We start from the raw sequence: 18,219 nt of genomic DNA on the forward strand, positions 1-18,219 counted from the left end.
TGTGTGTGTGACGTGATCGTCGTCGTCTATACAAAAAGAGAAAACGTTGTTCTACTTCTAAATATTTCCATGACTTTTAGTATGTTAATGACACAATGAAAAACTAGGCTTATAGATTTTTTTTTTCAAAATTTGCAAAACAATTTTTATTTGTATAGCGAAACCTATAAACCTAGATTATATATTATGCTGAAGCGATCGACATCAAATTCAAAGTGATTTGTTAAGATTTAGTTAGTGGGAACCGTTTCCTCTCGAAATGGAAATTCAAATTTACCGTTACTTCGTTCGATTCAAGAAGCTATTCTTCCCTCTTATTGAGATCAGTAATACACACACATTAGTCAGACCCTAGGAAGCGATAGATAAGTATGTATGAAAATATCGACATGAAAAAAGGGCCAAAAATATGTATACACGACTTTATTGCCCTTATATTAAGGTAGTGTATACATATTTTTGGCACATTTTTCTTATCTATATTTTCAGACGTGACTGTACCTACTTCTACGAGTACTTATTTAGTCCCACTTAGATATAGTATAATGCTAACAATAAAGTAGGTCCCCCAGAGAATAAAATTTCTCACAATATTTTAAATTTTTTCCAAATGTTCGCTCTCCACTCTGAGCCATATGAACTGCTCCCCTAGCCCATCAGCTCGCAACGCCCTTGAGTACCTAAAAATTTCAACAATTGACCATTGAACTATTATAACTACGTACCTATAGGACCGGCACGGAGAACCAGTATTTTGCGCCATGAGTTGTTGTTTAGAAGCGGAGCGGAGCATGAATCTCGTGGCCTAAACGCGTAAGCGCCATGAATTTTACGGCGCACAATGCCCTCGAATTTGACAGACGACCTAATAACTCTGTTACCGTAGGTGTATAACTTTTATTTAACAAGCAAATACACCTGCTGGTTATAATATTTTTTTATAGTAAAAATGACAAAAATCAAGATACTGATAAACCTTGCAGAAAACTGCAGCCAAATAACGCTAGACCCTGCTCATAGTGTTGTGTTCCTGCCAGTGTGTAAGGTTGCCAGAGCTCAAAGAGGGTGCGGTAGGTATCAAACAACGTAGTAACACTCGCTGCCTGAACTCAGTAACACCCGGAAGTCTCTTTCTAACAAATAGCGTTAAAAAGAGACTAACTCTTGTATTACAGGTACGGTTATAAACAACTCTCTTGTGTCATACATATAAACTTTTGTCTTACGCGACACAGATCTAACGAATAAAGGAGGAATGTACAAGAATTTTCAATCTAAACTTCGAAAAATTATGCGGGCTTCGTTCTTCCCATATCATATTAAGCATGACTGAGAAAATCATCAAAATTAACAATCAACTCTGAACCGTATGCGTCATAACGCAAAGTTCTAATTTAAAAAACCGTGAAATAGACTTGCAGCCATCTTAGGTTTGCCGCCTGTTTACCAACTACAATGTGACAAATGTTTTAACCAAAGGAAAGGGGGAAAAGATACTTTATTTTTAGGACGACAAGATTTCAAATAAAGTGTACCAAAAAAATATGGTGATTTTGAAGATACGAGCTACCTACACCATAAATTTATTGGAAACCATGTTTAGGGTTCCGTAGTCAACTAGGAACCCTTATAGTTTCGCCTTTCGCCATGTCAGCCTGTCTGTCCGCGGCTTTGATCCGTGGTCGTTAGTGCTAGAAAGCTGCAGTTTGGCATGGACACATAAAAAAATTATTATGGCGATAAAACGGGAAAAAAACGACGACAAAAAATGTGAAGAGGTACCGATTTTTTTTATTTTCCGTTTTAATCCTATAGTGTGGGCTGCCATTGGATAGGTCTTTCAAAACAAATAGGGGTCTCCAACGACCATTCTTAGATAAAGTGAATATTTTCTGAAATAATCGTTTCGAAAGGAAAATAATATATGTCCGCCTCCTCTAACTTTTAAGCCGTGGGTCCAAAAAAAATTCGTGAAATTAAAGCTTAATAAATACGTTCAACGAAAACTATAGCGAACATGATCGGTCCAGCCATTTTGGAGTTATTGCAAAGTCTTCTCTTCTTAGTAAAAAGAAGTACAAAGTGCTGCGATGGTATTGTTCAGCCTATTGTGATAGAAAGGGTAACTACGGTAACACTGAGCATGGCCTGACATTTCGCCTTGGTTCTTGATTTTTTTAAGCGAAGAAAAAGCTAAGACGGATTCTATCAGCCTGTTACAAAGTGTCGCCGGTTTTAGAATCAAATACCTAGATAGTGACACACCTTTCTTATCATAAAATTAAGTATGTGTTCTGTACCCCTAGTGTAAATTTATTCGATAGCGAAACGTGACGAACGCGTTTGCGTTAAGTCTCATTTTGTATGGGATTTTGAGTTTCCGAAACGTCCCGCTTGGCGCGCTGTTTCTAAATCCCATACACAATGAGACTTACCGCAAACACGTACGTCACGTTTCGCTATCGAATAAATTTACACTAGGGGCTCATGTATTTGGCCACTGTGCTGTCACTATATATTTGACGCTGTAACGCCATATAATTAAAATAGAATATTAGATCCTATCACTACATATTATTTGCGATAATTAACTTTTTTTCATCTGCTAATGTTAATAATTTTGTTAATACATTTATCATATTTTAGTCATAAAATACATAACAGCAATTAACACTATACACAGCAAATACTTTACATATATATAAAACTAGTTAGTAAATTAATAGATTAGTAATGATGGTTTTCAAATTTTCTTATATTTAGCTAAGAAAACTCAAACTTAAGAAAGCGAGCGTGTTGTGTACCTAAAACTACATAATTATACTCTAAAACAATAAATAAAAACTTAAAATTACAATTAATCTAAATACAGACTATACAAAAATAAAACTACACTAAACTAAACTAAATCTAAAAAAGGTCCCTGCGGCAAGGTCCCGATGATGCTGGCTGCGTTACCCCGCTGAACTGCCAGACTGATGCGTTGAGCGAGGTAACTGCTAGCTCTCCGGTCCCCAGTTGCGTCCCTGAGTCTCTTTGAAAGGTCTCTAAAGAGACTCAGAGCGCCAGGACCTCACGGACCCAGGGTCTTTTCAAATTATGTACTGATTGACATTAGTATATAATCTATAATTATTTTCCTACTATACGGTCATAATAGATATAATATAAATTCGTATAGATTACAGAATAATTTATATTGTAATTTAATATTATGAAATAAATAAATCCAAATCTAAAATCTATTTGGTCAATAACGAAAAACCGGCATTATTTCTGTGGACATAACAAAAACAAATGATTTGGATACATGTTTATTATTCAAGTTTTAAGGAGTAGAAGGCTCTAACATGCCTAGAAGGACAAAGTATAACCACGAGGCTTTACTCCATTTATTTTTAGATGTCCACACGAAATTGGCATAGCCTTAAGTGATAACAAAAAGTTTTAGACCCGTTTTTAACAACCTTACTTAACCCCATGACTCCCATAGGAAATAGCAAAACAAAAATAATTAAAGTGGCTACATCAGGAAGTCCACTCCACCTCGCCCTAGGGGCCACATTGTCTACCTACCCTCATTTGATCCACTTACAACCCGAAACTCGCCCCACTTTACTGGCTACCGATTTAGATATTACATGAAGAATAGTACCAACAGAACGGAAACTTTATTAAAAATATTCTGTTTATTTAATCTTTGCCAATGAGGGCTACCGTTTTTTGTGCTCTCCAGTTGGCGCACCTGTATCATGGTGTAGAATTTATAAAAACTAAATTGACAAAAATACATAATTATCGAATGGTGCGTGTATCTAACTTTGTGAACTTTGTATGTAGAAAAGAAGTGGAGTAGATTTCATTTTTACAAGGGTCCCTTTATTGTACAAATTTATGGAATAGTAATCGTAAGTAATATGTGCCAAATTAGAACTCATTTGCAAATTTTGTGGTCGCTGTACTCACTATGATTTTGTGATTTGCAATATCCTCATACAATAACTAACGTATAAAGAGCCCTTAAAGATATTTCCAAAGCAGAATTATTGCTGGGTCAGTTTATTAAAAATATTCTGTTTATTTAATCTTTGCCAATGAGGGCTACCGTTTTTTGTGCTCTCCAGTTGGCGCACCTGTATCATGGTGTAGAATTTATAAAAACTAAATTGACAAAAATACATAATTATCGAATGGTGCGTGTATCTAACTTTGTGAACTTTGTATGTAGAAAAGAAGTGGAGTAGATTTCATTTTTACAAGGGTCCCTTTATTGTACAAATTTATGGAATAGTAATCGTAAGTAATATGTGCCAAATTAGAACTCATTTGCAAATTTTGTGGTCGCTGTACTCACTATGATTTTGTGATTTGCAATATCCTCATACAATAACTAACGTATAAAGAGCCCTTAAAGATATTTCCAAAGCAGAATTATTGCTGGGTCAGTTTATTTTCATACAATTTTGTATGGCAGAATTGTTTCATTTATAGCGACCTCTAAATGATGTTTAATTACTCTTAATTTTGCTAGGGATATTTTTTACGTATATTGGAATAAATTAAACCCGCATGGAAAAGAATATTTTTTAATTTATATTTTTGGACCGCCCAATTATCGAACCTAACCAAATTTCACGGAAATCGATTTAGAAATGCGACCTGTAGAGTAGAACAGTTTTTGTGCTCACCAGTTGGCGCACCTGTATCATGGTGGTCAAGAAAAACCGCACTCAAAATTCTGCCATTCTTATTTAAAAAATAATATTTTCTAATATATATACAAAAGCATACTAAATTTGCACTTTTTAAACCTGTTTAATTTTGCATACATTTTAGTAGTCACTTTTTTTAAACCACTCACATTTATTGAAGTATATGAATATTCAAAAATAGCAAAATATTTACCACAATTATGAATAAGAAGTGAGAATTCGCAATAAAAAAGCTTGCAACCCTCAAAAATACTATGCATATGACATTTTGAAAAACCTCCGTCTACAATGGCGCCCCTTGCGAAATTAAATGCGTTAGGTTAGCCCTCATTGTGCGAAATGAAAATGGAGAAGTTTACTAGGTTAAACAATGCAACGGATTAATGTAAAAGCAGGTGGATACGCAGAAAGTGCCGACATTTTGAAACGTAATAAACATAAGAGCCTCGGTACAAAGAGCCATTTTGTACCATTTGGCGTTGAAACTCTAGGTCTATGGGCGTCATGCAGCGTCTGGTTGACGGAAGTGTCTGAAGAACTGGCCGCTTTCTCACTCAAAGTATCAGCATTGCTATACGAGGAAATGCCCCCAGCATCCTTGGTACAATACCTCAAGGGCCTATTTTAGATTTAAGCTATTAATTGTGACGATCCACGGGTAAAGGTACCTTGTGGCGGACGGCGCTTACGTCGCGTAGCACCGCGTTAGTATTCGACTCCATAAGGTACCTTTTCACATGGAACGCCACAATTTAGTTTAGTTTTTATACGGTAACTGTAATACCTACCTTTGTATATATCTATTATGTAAAAAAATGATTAGAACAATACATAATAGATATACAAGTTGATAAAATTAAGGATTTTCTCCTTGTATTCGTAATCCTTTTTACTATAATTTTATAAATGCGATAGTAATTATGTCAACTTGTCTGTCTGTTATCCCTTCACGCTTAAACCAATGATCCTATTTGAATGAAACTTGGTATAGAGATACTTTGAGACCTGAGGAAAAACATAGGTAGTTTTTATTATCAACCATCGTAATTATCTAATGAAGACAAAATAACATCGGACATTGTGGTATTCAAATACGTGATGGCTTCCTTTTTACACACTTAAATTAAGCGTCACAATGAATACTACGGAAGGTAGAGGCAAGCAATTAGATTTTTTTCTCAAGTATTCTAGGTATTGTAGCGCCATCTGTTTATGGTTTTATGTCGGCCACTTTTTGGTATATGGAGATTCTGTTCCTTGCCTCTACCTTCCATAATGAATACGCTCCTTCTTAGTTATTGAGTTACTATTATAGAGAAGCCATATGAATGAAATAGTCGCTATCGCAACCTGTACCACGATCAAAACTTCGTAAGCGCCGCAAATCATGGCGCTTACGCGTTTAGAGCGCGAGATTCACGCTCCGCTTTTATTTCTTCTTAAAACAACAACTCTTGGTGCAAAATACTGGTTATCTGTGCCGGTTCTATAAGTAGTAATAATAGTTCAATGTTTTTAGTCGAGACTTCTGCGTCTAGTATATTCTTCTATCTCCGCGATACTCAAGGGAGACGGCCTCTTTGTAAAGGAATTAAATTAATGGGGCCCATAGTCTATGTGTGTTTACTTTATTATTGCCCTGATTTTTGTTGTGTTTAATATTGAACAAGAACATACTTAGCAGTCTCTCATAGGAATACTTCAATAGTAAACTAAGGAGTGTAAATCAGGGTCCATTTTACAATCCAAAAAACTGCAAAATTATTATCTTGTTTTGGCGCGTATTTTCGTCCGCTGCTATTGATGATCATGATCACACTATAGCTTTATAATTTTTATTTTTGCACCTAAATCGCGGTCAGTTCGAGAAGTAAACAAAAGAAGAAAATGAGTTTTTGACAAAAAAAATATTTTTGGTAAAAGCTTTTATCGCTTGCTGTTATTTTCTTTCCACAGGTAACTAATACTCGTCGAGATAATCTAGAAACCCCAAAAACAGCAGTAGCAGCTTGGTTCCATTTTTATCACTTGTCACTATGCTAGTCACTTGTACGCTTACATAATTGTTAGAACATGACAGGCATGGTGACCAATGATAAAGAGCCGACCATCTTGGTTGGTTATTTTATCACAAAGTTCCCATGGCCACCTCTTCCCTCCATCATCAAATCAGCTCTATGGTACCATGATATTGCATTGTCACCCACATTACATATGTATGGAAAATTTCAGCTCAATTGGACACCGGGAAGTGGGTCAAATTTAGGTTCCAAGATTTGATCTCCACAAACATATGTACATACATACTAACAGAGCAAGTTAAATAAAAGCTTGTAAAAATATCATAAAAATATACAAGCCCGCAATAAAGGCATATATATTGAACTACCTTACAAATGTTAAAGTAATTATGTTAAAGTGCAATATAAAGATACGTTCACAAAGTTAAAGGGATTTAATTTGTCCTTATGAGGACGAATTCCGTCTCAAGAAATTAACCGGTGAACACTGAGCAAGCATAAAACGTTCCTGACTCACCTGTGTTATATGACTCTCGTCTTTGTGTGGTACAAAATAAAGTGTCTTTTACAATAACAGTTATAGGAGCTAGATTGGGTACCTAAGTAAAAAAGTCGATGTATAAAGTCTAAATTTCCGCCGTATTAGGTACAGTCAGCGTCAAATACTTCGTAGCAGTCAAAGTAGCCAAATAGTTCGGTACACCATATATTTAGTATGATGTACCGAACTATTTGGCCACTTTGACTGCTACGAAGTATTTGACGCTGACTGTACATACTCTTATCAAGTTATCAATCAACGCAGACCCTTTGAGATAGGAACAGACGGAGTAAGCAAATTAACAACTAAAAATAATATTTTCTACTCAACCATCAACGACCACTACACTAATTAAATAATCTACAGGATCTACACCAATTAAATACAATAATTTGTATATCAAAATGTTAGTATTTTCACCAAAAGGCATCATCCATTAATTACGTCAAACAAAATTTCGTTTTTGGACCTCCGCCTCCCCCTTGTCACACTAATTATATTGATCGGTTATTTTATTCCAATATATTTTTCTCCGCCAGAATTGTTTCATTTATACATATAAATGATGAATTATTGCTCTAAATTTTGGTATGGATGATTTCTATATATGTTGGATAAATAAACGGACAGACAGACGGACATGACGAATCTATAACGGTTCCGTTTATTGCCATTTGGCTACGGAACCCTAAAAAGTGTGGATAAGGAATATGCGTGACTATATTTTTTTGAACCACCCTAATGATAAACAATAATTTGTTGCCAACTACCATCGAGGTTATCTGATGATGGAGCTAAAAATGGAACCAATCGTGCTGCTTTAGATTCCATAATTATATTTTCACCTAACAGCTGGAACAAGCCTACTTTCGCCACTTCAGGGAGTGAGACAAAGTAGCTTGTTAATTTAGTGAAGGCCATAAACCTTTTATATGTTCTCACTACCGAGGTAAAAAGTTGTATGTATCATACGAGAGCGAAGTTATTTTACATCTCGTGTTTTGAGTCCCTCGCTACGCTCAAGATTCTAACTTAGAATCACTCGCTTCGCTCGTGATTAAATTATACAATCTTTCGCTAACTCGGGACTCAAAATTAACACTCGCAAGAAAAACTAACTTTCCTCTCTTGTTGCACAAATAACTATTATATTTCATTGCTCTTTAACAAAAAAGGTACATTATATATTTTAAAGTTAAGGTCATTGCTCTCATGCAGGAAGCTTAATTTGTATGAAAGCCCTCTAAAAGCTTTGTTTGTCACAAAGCTGAGTGGAATGAATATAAATAGCTTAAGCTGGATAAATTGCACATTTCCGTAAGAGATCGAGCGATACTCGTAAAAGGCTTTTTTCATCACCAGTTAAAAAGCTCATTTAATTCTTTGCAAGTTAATTTTATGAAAAGTGAGCGCGCTTACACTGAAAAAAATATATAGCCGAACTGGTTTTGTAACTTTACTAAATAACTAAACTACGGTTATAAGAAAATAAACTTTGCATAAATTTACAAACTTATTTTGTAGTGTATACCCAGTACCTGAACACTGATAGCCAAACACGGTTTTGTAACATATAACACATAGTTCGCAAGTCCCAATTTATGTGTAAACAGTAACCAAAATTTTGTTACAGTTATGCAAACATTTCTTTCAGTGTATTGAGTTGCGGTTCAGGCTAAGACGCTTTAGTGCGCGCAGGTTTTAACTAATACATAGGTGACTAGATAAGTTTTGCAATAGCCAAATATGAAACAAACAAGTGGCCTACATATACTTTTTAAACTATATTTCCATAGACAATGATTGGCCGGAAAACATTTACTTTCTTTTAAATTTACTTATTAAAAAATCTTAACTTTGTATGAAATGAAAATGTATAAAATATGCGTAAATCGTCCTCAGCCCACGCCGACGTTTTCAAAGTTACAATCAATACAAGTTATTTTTTAATAAGTACATTTAAAAATAAAGTAACTGTTATCCAGTCAAACATTGTCTATGGAAATATATATATATATATTCATATTTGTCTATTGCAAAACTTATAGAGTGACCTACGTTAATATTTAAATAATTAATTTAGGGGTTCTTCAAAAAAGGAGTGTACAAGTTTTTAAAGGGTCGGCAACGCGCATGTAATATCTCTGATGTTGCAGGCGTCCATAGGCCACGCTGACTGCTTACCATCAGGCGGGCCGTATGCTTGTTTGCCACCGACATGGTATTAAAAAAAAACGACAATTTGGTACCTTTTGTCACAATTATGCTGTGCTAATGTGTCCCTTTTCGATATTCTGCCAATTTTTTGGGTTTTTCCTTTCGGAATCACCCGAATACACGTTACCGTAAAACTATCCAGTTTAAATACCGTCCGGATTAGCAAGGTTCCTCCTGTATAATCTTTAGCGTATGCTGCGTCAAATTTCAATATGATCAACTCGTAAACATCAAAACCCTACTACTATAGAAAGTAAACTCATCCTTCCTTGAGCGACCATAGTAAGGTAAAAATCCCATTTAGGGACATTGAGCGACCATAGTAAGGTAAAAATTCCATTTAAGCTCTAGAATAGCGGTGCCGTCATATAGCGGCTGTAATATACCACAGAATAAGTAATAGTACCTATACTATCGTATAGAAAATAAACTTTCTACAAAACCGAAGTTCGGCAGAGATTCAGAGACGAATCATGCTATCCCTTTCTCATGTATGCCACTATGCCTATCGGCTATTTAGGGTTGTCATAATTCAAGTCATTATCTAATCTGTGGTCGTGCACGCAAAGGGACGTCAAGTTGTGTCAACCCTAATAATTGGTTGGAGCAATGCTGAGCCGAACGGACCCGAGAATGCACGAATGCTGCAGTTTCTCCCCCCTGGTAACACAGCGGTTGAATTACGTCACTACTAGGTTATCTATGTGAACAAAATGGCGCGTTTTCCTAGAGGGCGGTGATTGTAGACACGTTATTTTTGTGTTATATTAGGGCTGATAAATGACGGCACCGTTATCCCATGAAACCAGAGCTTTAGGTAAGTACAGTCGCCATCAGATATATCGGAGCGGCCAAGGTGTTCAAAATATCTGAGCAAGCACTCTAACGCCTTGTCAATAGAGGCGTGTTCAGATATTTATGAGCACCTTGGCCGCTCCGATATATCTGATGGCGACTGTACATTAAAGTTTTCCTTCAAAATTGCGACCAAATCTCGGCAAAGAGCTAGAATTTCCACAAAGTATTGTTGCTATAAGCCCCGCTAAGTTAATGTATGCAGCCCCAATTCAAACTATCCTAAAATTGCTAAAGTTTGGTTTCAAAGGAATTTTTTGTGGATGTTTATGTACTTTTCGGGTCAAACTATTTATATAACTTACATGGGGCCGCCAACTTTGAACCGAAAAATGAGTATATATATATATGTATTTTATATCTCGTTTTTACACAAATATGGGAAAAACATGGAGCAGAGGCCATAATAATAGCACAGCGAAAAGACAGTATGACTCTCTCTGACTTAATGCAAGAATAAGAAAAGATCCTGGCCTAACTATAATTATATTCCAATGTTATCCTAATATCCCAGGTCACCCTAATTAGAAAGAGATGCAACGGCCCACTTTGACTTCTCATGCGGACACACTTTTCTGCCAATGTACACTGTCCGGTTCATTTTCTTGGTCCGTGGGGATAAGATGAAATTTTAGCAGACTAGGTATTTTTTTTTTGGTTGAAAATATATCTAGTTGGTCCCATTTTGGTCAACAGTTCGAATGACAGGATCACAACTACAAATATTTTCGGAAAAAATCCGGTTTCTGCCGGACACTATTTAATTTTACCTATAATATTTCAAAGCAGTGGTCTACCTTTTGCGTCTCTACTAGTGCACCAAAAATTAATATTTAAATATATCAAAAATGTCTCTAAACGCCCAGAAATTATTAAAGTTTCACAATTTTTACTGCAGCAAGATATTTTAAATACGAGTACTAGTGTGCCAACCCTACTTTATAGGGCCCTAATTCTGCTAATATCGTCAAAATTATTTAAACCCTACACATTTCGCCGTCGCTGCAGTCATTCATTCAGTTCAATGAGTGAACTAAATTAAACCATTCATTCGTTCAAGATGGCGGGCACAATAGCCCCGTAGCGGAACAGACAAATTAAATTTCATCCGACTCGGATCCACGGGGGTGTGATATTTACATATGGATGTGTAAGGATATTCTAAGAGGGCTTTCAAGAAATATGAAAGTACGAGTATTATAAAATTTGAATTGTTTCCTACCAATTCATCATCGGCAGATAAATTATCACACTAGCTTGTAATGAACTAAAGTTCGTGTCATCCACGATGACGCGCAGATTTGTCAAATCTAACCTTTAATAACATGTCCATACGAGGCAAGGCACGCGTCTTGGTGAATGACACGACTTACACCTAGTACAGTCACGTCTGAAAATATCGACACGAAAAATGTGCCAGAAATATGTATACACTACCTTAATATATGAGCAATAAAATCGTGTATACATATTTTTAGCACTTTCATCGTATCGATATGTTCAGACGTGACCGTACCTACTACGCAAAGAAAAGATAATTATAGTAAACATCTCTATAGGACGTGGCCCCAATTATGAGACATACCTTAACCTTAATCCTGTAAAACTAGTATTTTATATCAGTTTCGAAACACTGGCAACATTTTACAATAAACACATTTTTGGTTAACCGATTGCACCAAGGACACAATGCTGCACCATCACACCTTGCCAGACTATGATTGATGCAAAATAACTTGTGTACTTTCTGTGAAGCTGAAGAAGGAACCGTTAACCCACCTATTATTTAAATGTCAGAAGTTCCTTATTGACAGATTAGTGCTTGCCAGTGAACTGAGTGAAGTATATAAAAACAACAGTGATTTTTCTTTCCGCCCGCCGCCGCTTAATGAAGAAGCGCTGGTGGCCTAGCGGTAAGAGCGTGCGACTTGCAATCCGGAGGTCGCGGGTTCAAACCCCGGCTCGTACCAATGAGTTTTTCGGAACTTATGTACGAAATATCATTCGATATTTACCAGTCGCTTTTCGGTGAAGGAAAACATCGTGAGGAAACCGGACTAATCCCAACAAGGCCTAGTTTACCCTCTGGGTTGGAAGGTCAGATGGCAGTCGCTTTCGTAAAAACTAGTGCCTACGCCAAATCTTGGGATTAGTTGTCAAGCGAACCCCAGGCTCCTATGAGCCGTGGCAAAATGCCGGGACAACGCGAGGAAGAAGAAGAACGGATATAATTTTTTTGGACCTATGGTTCAAAAGTTAGAGGGGGGGACACGTACATTTTTTTTTTCTTCCAGAGCGATTATCTCAGAATATATACACTTTATCAAAAAATGTTTGTTGAAGACCCCTATTCGTTTTGAAAGGCCTTTCCAACGATACCCCACACTGTAGGGTTGAAGCAAAAAAAAATTGACCCCCACTTTACGTGTAGGGGAGGTACCCTCAAAAAAATTATTTTTTTTGATTTTATTCTACGACGTTGTCGGCTTCATTGATTTATATATCCATGCCGAATTTCAGCTTTCTAGCACTAACGACCACGGAGCAAAGCCAGACAGACAGACAGACAGACAGACGGACAGACGGACATGGCGAAACTATAAGGGTTCCTAGTTGACTACGGAACCCTAAAAAACGGTTTCCATTCACTAAATATTCACAAATCACTTTGATTTTGATCGCTTCAGCTTAATATATTAGGTTACGCTTTTTTTTTGGTATTGCAAATTTTGAAACAAAGGAAAACCTAGTTTTTCATTGTGTCAATAAAATACTAAAAAATCATGGAGTATGGAAAATATTTAGAAATGTAAAAACGTCTTCCCTCTTAAATGTGTCCAGATTGGAGCAGTTACCATAATTATTTGGTGACCACAGTCAAGATTAATCTTTTTTACAAACTTTAGAGATAATAACTTTAATCATTAAAGTTATTATCTCTAAAGTTTGTAAAAAAGAGTACAACACGCAGTCGATAAATTAAAATCTGTGTGCGGAGTATCTCTCGAACCCTATGTAATCTAACAATAAGTAACGGTATACTAAGAATGTAGATAGGTATGTTACTTTGACTGCGTCCCCGCTGTGAGGGTCCCCTTATGAGGCCCTTACACAATAACGACCGCACAGAGGCCCTTAAGAGCCAACTGACCTCGAAGTCTCCAGAAAGTAAAGTTTTGCGGACCAAGGTCCCACGCCTAAACAAATTTATTTTTAATTCGGCACCTGGCACCTTTTTTGCGAATTTAATCCTTAAATGATACCTGATACCTTCGTACAAAAAGTATCAATCCTTAGAAAACATTTAAAAGTGCAACAATTACTGGGACTTGAGACTATTTTTTTTTTTCACTTTTAAATTGTGGGACTTGGGCGCGGGCAGCAATTATTCCACTTTTACATTTATTCTAAGCTTAATAGCATCGTTCGCAGACGTTCCTGCTTGTTAAAATTAATATCACTCGGGCACTCTCACTCCTAAACGCAATAACTATTCAAAGACCTGTACCCCTAGTGTAAATTTATTCGATAGCGAAACATGACGTACGCATACGGCGTTAAGTCTCATTTTGTATGGGATTTAGAAACAGCGTGCCAAGCGGGACGTTTTGGAAACTCAAAATCCCACACAAATTGAGAGTTAACGCAAACGCAGACGTCACGCTTCGCTATTGAATAAATGTAAACTAGGGGTACTGATGTTGATGTCTTTTATGACTCACCAGGCTCATTTTCCACTGATCTATATATGTTTTTAAGTGATTGTACGTAGTTGGTATTGTTTAACTATTTGTGTATAAGTATTGTAAATAATTCTGAATATTATTAATATTATTATTTAACATGTAAGCGCGTTGGTATCTGAACTGTAAGCTTGTGTGTTGTATGAATAAACAACAAATATCAAATATTGTTTAAAATTAGAACAAATAAGTAAATAAAATTGTTCTTATAACAGTACCCCTAGTGTAAATTTATTCGATAGCGAAACATGACGTACGCGTTTGCGTTAAGTCTCATTTTGTATGGGATTTAGAAACAGCGTGCCAAGCGGTATGTTTTGGAAACTCAAAATCCCATACAAAATGAGACCTAATGCAAACGCGTACGTTACGTTTCGCTATCGAATAAATTTACACTAGGAGTTCTGAGCCCCTAATGTAAATTAATTCGATCGTAACGTGACATACGCGTTTGCGTTAAGTCTCATTTAGTATGGGATTTAGAAACAGCGCGCCAAGCGGAACGTTTTGGAAACTCAAAATCCCATACAAAATGAGACTTAACGCAAACGCGTACGTCACGTTACGCCATCGAATAAATGTACACTAGGGGTACAGATATTATTTCAGTAGAAAAAGTCCACATACCTACCTACTGCGGGCCCACCGCCTTGACTGATTTAACAACTGGAGACACCTTGGCTGTAATTTTCTGTACAAGTCTGCCGATCATAGCGTTTCGAGGTGCACATGAAATGTATGGCTAATTGTAGTATGAACGTAACGTTCGTAAGGTTTCAACAAAGGGGCTACAGTATGGGGTGCTTCAAAAAAGGAGTGTACAGGTTTTTAAAGGGTCGGCGACGTGCATATCTAAGTATATCTCTGGTGTTACACGACACGAACTATAGCTGCTCACGACTTTTACTGCAAATTTTAAAAGCAGCCTTATAGACAAACAAGGCTTCTAATCAAATTAGTGCGCCATTTTTCAAAATGTATCAAGATTAAATTTAGATAAGAAAGCGTATTAAATTGATCTCGTTTCAAAACTATTCGCGACAAAGACGTTGGAATTTAATATAAAGGTAGATTTAATTACTGAATCTTTGAGATTAGTTTTGTTGACAGAGTAAATGTAAAAAAAATGTAAATCGACTGTGTTGACTGACCTCTGTCAGTCTACTAGTCTTTTGCTAACTTAGCATCGGCTTGGACACAACAAAGTGAGGGAAGTCATTATTATAAATTATAAAAGTCATTTCATAGCAGAGGGAAACCACCCACCTACTCGTCCATACAAAACGCGAAATGTTTTTCCACTTCTAAATATTTTCCATACTCCATGATTTTTTTGTATGTTATTTTATTGACAGAATGAAAAACTAGGTTTATAGGGTTTTCTTTTTTACGAAATATCATTGGATATTTACCAGTCGCTTTTCGGTGAAGGAAAACATCGAGAGGAAACCGGACTAATACCAACAAGGCCTAGTTTACCCTCTGGCTTGGAAGGTCAGATGGCAGTCGCTTTCGTAAAAACTAGTGCCTACGCCAAATCTAGGTGTTGGTTGTCAAGCGGCTCCCACGAGCCGTGGAAAAATGCCGGGACAACGCGAGGAAGAATAAGATAGAATTTCCTTTTTTACAAAATTTGCAATACAAAAAACCAAACCTACAAACCTATAGAATGTATTACGCTGAAGCGATCAACATAACAAAAAAATTGACAGAAAAAGTACCATTATTTCGTTAGGATCGCAAAGTAACATTTTCGACATAAATGGGGCTGGCGGGATTCTACGCTCTGCGACTGTGCTGAAGAGGTTCAAACCTTCGAGCATATTATACAGCGCTGCCCTCTACACTCTTTTCCAGCCCCACGGAAGATCTGTTTAAATGACCACCTGACGCAATCTCGTGGCTTGGGCCCCTGAATGTGGATTTATAATTATTTTATTTATTATATTGTTCGAAATGTTCATGTTAATACGCCATACGATTAAATACTTAGATGATGACGATACCACACTTTGTCATTCATTCTAAATGCCATGCGATGCAGAGTCAGCTTGGTCCTGTGGCTACTTTACCTGAATCAATGTACCATCTGTAAGTTTGTTGACGAACGAAAAACTGATCTTTAATAAATTGATTTCCCATTCGATGCATCTTTCTTCGGGGCGATTTCTGTCTGTCGAGTGTACACAATACGACCGGTTTTAGCTAAAACGTATGACTCGGCTTACGGGTCTGGCCTGGCGCGCACGGTAAATAAATCGCCGCTTATGAAGCCGAACAACGTTATGCAACATTTTAGTGACCACCTTTTTTCGGTGCCTATCAATAAAATATATTGCAGTTTACGTTCGTTATTATGTCAAATTACGTTTCGTTTATGTTTAAATCAGAATTTATTCATGACTCACATTAAGTATCTATTAAGTTAATCATTTCTGTAAGGTATATTTCAATAAAAAATATAAACGCGTTTTTATTACCCGTAAAGCCCGTCCAGATATATGTCAATGGTTGCGCCTCGGTCAGCTCGGATTGCCAAAATCCAAACGTTTACATCGCAAACTTTTTGTTTTTTCTTAGGTATCGTTAGTACTAACGATCTTTATGTAAGAGAAAACAACGTCCCAATTAGTCAGCCGACCATGTTATGCACTTTTTAAAATAAGAGTGTGAGGAAACCAATATTTTGATGTGTGGTAAACAAATTTTGTAAATAGGACTTAACTATTAAATATCTGGAAGACCGAGCTTTGCGCGGAAAATATATAAAAACTCAAAAATGCGCGCTTCAGGGATAACTTTATGTGTATAAGTAACTTGTGGATAACGTTGTTGGCTGTACATAAAAACAACAGAATGTAACACCATTTGTAGATTGTATTTGTATAGTTTTTTTTATTTTTTTATACCACGACGGTGGCAAACAAGCATACGGCCCGCCTGATGGTAAGCAGTCAGCGCAGCCTATGGACGCCTGCAACTCCAGATGTGTTACATGCGCGTTGCCGACCCTTTAAAAACCTGTACATTCCTTTTTTGAAGAACCCCATACTGTAGACCCTCGGGAAAACCTCGGAAGGGAGCTCATTCCACACCCGGAGCGTCCGCAGGAGGAAATTCCTCTTGAACCGCACAGTACGCGACCATTTAGGTTCTAAGGTGTGAGGATGAACACCCTGCCGACGGCGAGCGGTGCGGTGATAGAAAGTGGCCGTTGGCATCATGTCAAAAAATTCCTCAGAGCACAGCCCATTGCACAAGCGGTAGAACACACACAAGGAGGCAAAGTCTCTCCTTAGACTTAAAGGTTCAATACCGCTTGTGAGTTAGGGATCGTCAACGATTCGCACAGCGCGCCTTTGGACTGAGTCAAAGGGTTCAAGCTGGCATGCAGGTGCTCCTGCCCAAAGGTGACAGCAATACTCCATATGGGGTCTGACTTGCGATTTATATAGCAGCAGTCTTTGCCCCGGAGTAAAGTATCGCCTCGCTTTATTGAGCACACCGAGTTTTTTGGATGCCAGCGCAGCCTTCCCTCTTCCAGGTGGCTACGGAATTGGACGTCACTGGAGATGTCGACACCGAGGATCCCAATACTCCCTGACATGGTAAGGGCTGTGCCTTAGAAATGTGGGGCCACAGTAAATGGGGAAGTTAGTTGTTTGTTATCCCTTCGATCGATTTTGCGCCCCCGAAGCTTACTTTCTCAAAGACACCGGTTTTCTAATTAACTCCATTTCGGAGACAAGCCAAAATTTATTTTTAATCTAATAAGGCCCCTGTGAACGTATACACTTGCCTTAGGGCTTGCTTACATATTGATTAGTAATAAAAAATTAATAATATTGTAATCTGAATGATTGAGAACAAAATGTACCTACATTATACTTACTGACTTAATAATATAAATATGTACCTATTTAATCATTTAATATATGTACGTATTTTGTTTGTTACAAATTTGACATATAAAATGTATATTTTATGAATAAAAAATTGAATTGAATTGGTGTATAGGAGTTTATGCATTTGCTACTAAACACAAGTACTATCTCGGACGATCGATGTTCGAAACGATATTTATATGTCAAAGTTTTCAATTATTTGGTTAAATTAAATAGCATGCCGAA

General features: G+C 36.9%; 1 protein-coding gene across 1 annotated transcript in view; it reads right to left on the reverse strand.

The window, feature by feature from the left end:
* The window catches only part of LOC133524514 (estradiol 17-beta-dehydrogenase 8), a 229,910-nt gene that overhangs the window by 183,326 nt on the left and 28,365 nt on the right, over positions 1 to 18,219 (reverse strand). The gene's annotated exons all lie outside the window — the stretch shown is intronic.

The sequence above is a fragment of the Cydia pomonella genome, chromosome 1, assembly GCF_033807575.1.
Source record: "Cydia pomonella isolate Wapato2018A chromosome 1, ilCydPomo1, whole genome shotgun sequence".
NCBI lineage: Eukaryota > Metazoa > Arthropoda > Insecta > Lepidoptera > Tortricidae > Cydia > Cydia pomonella.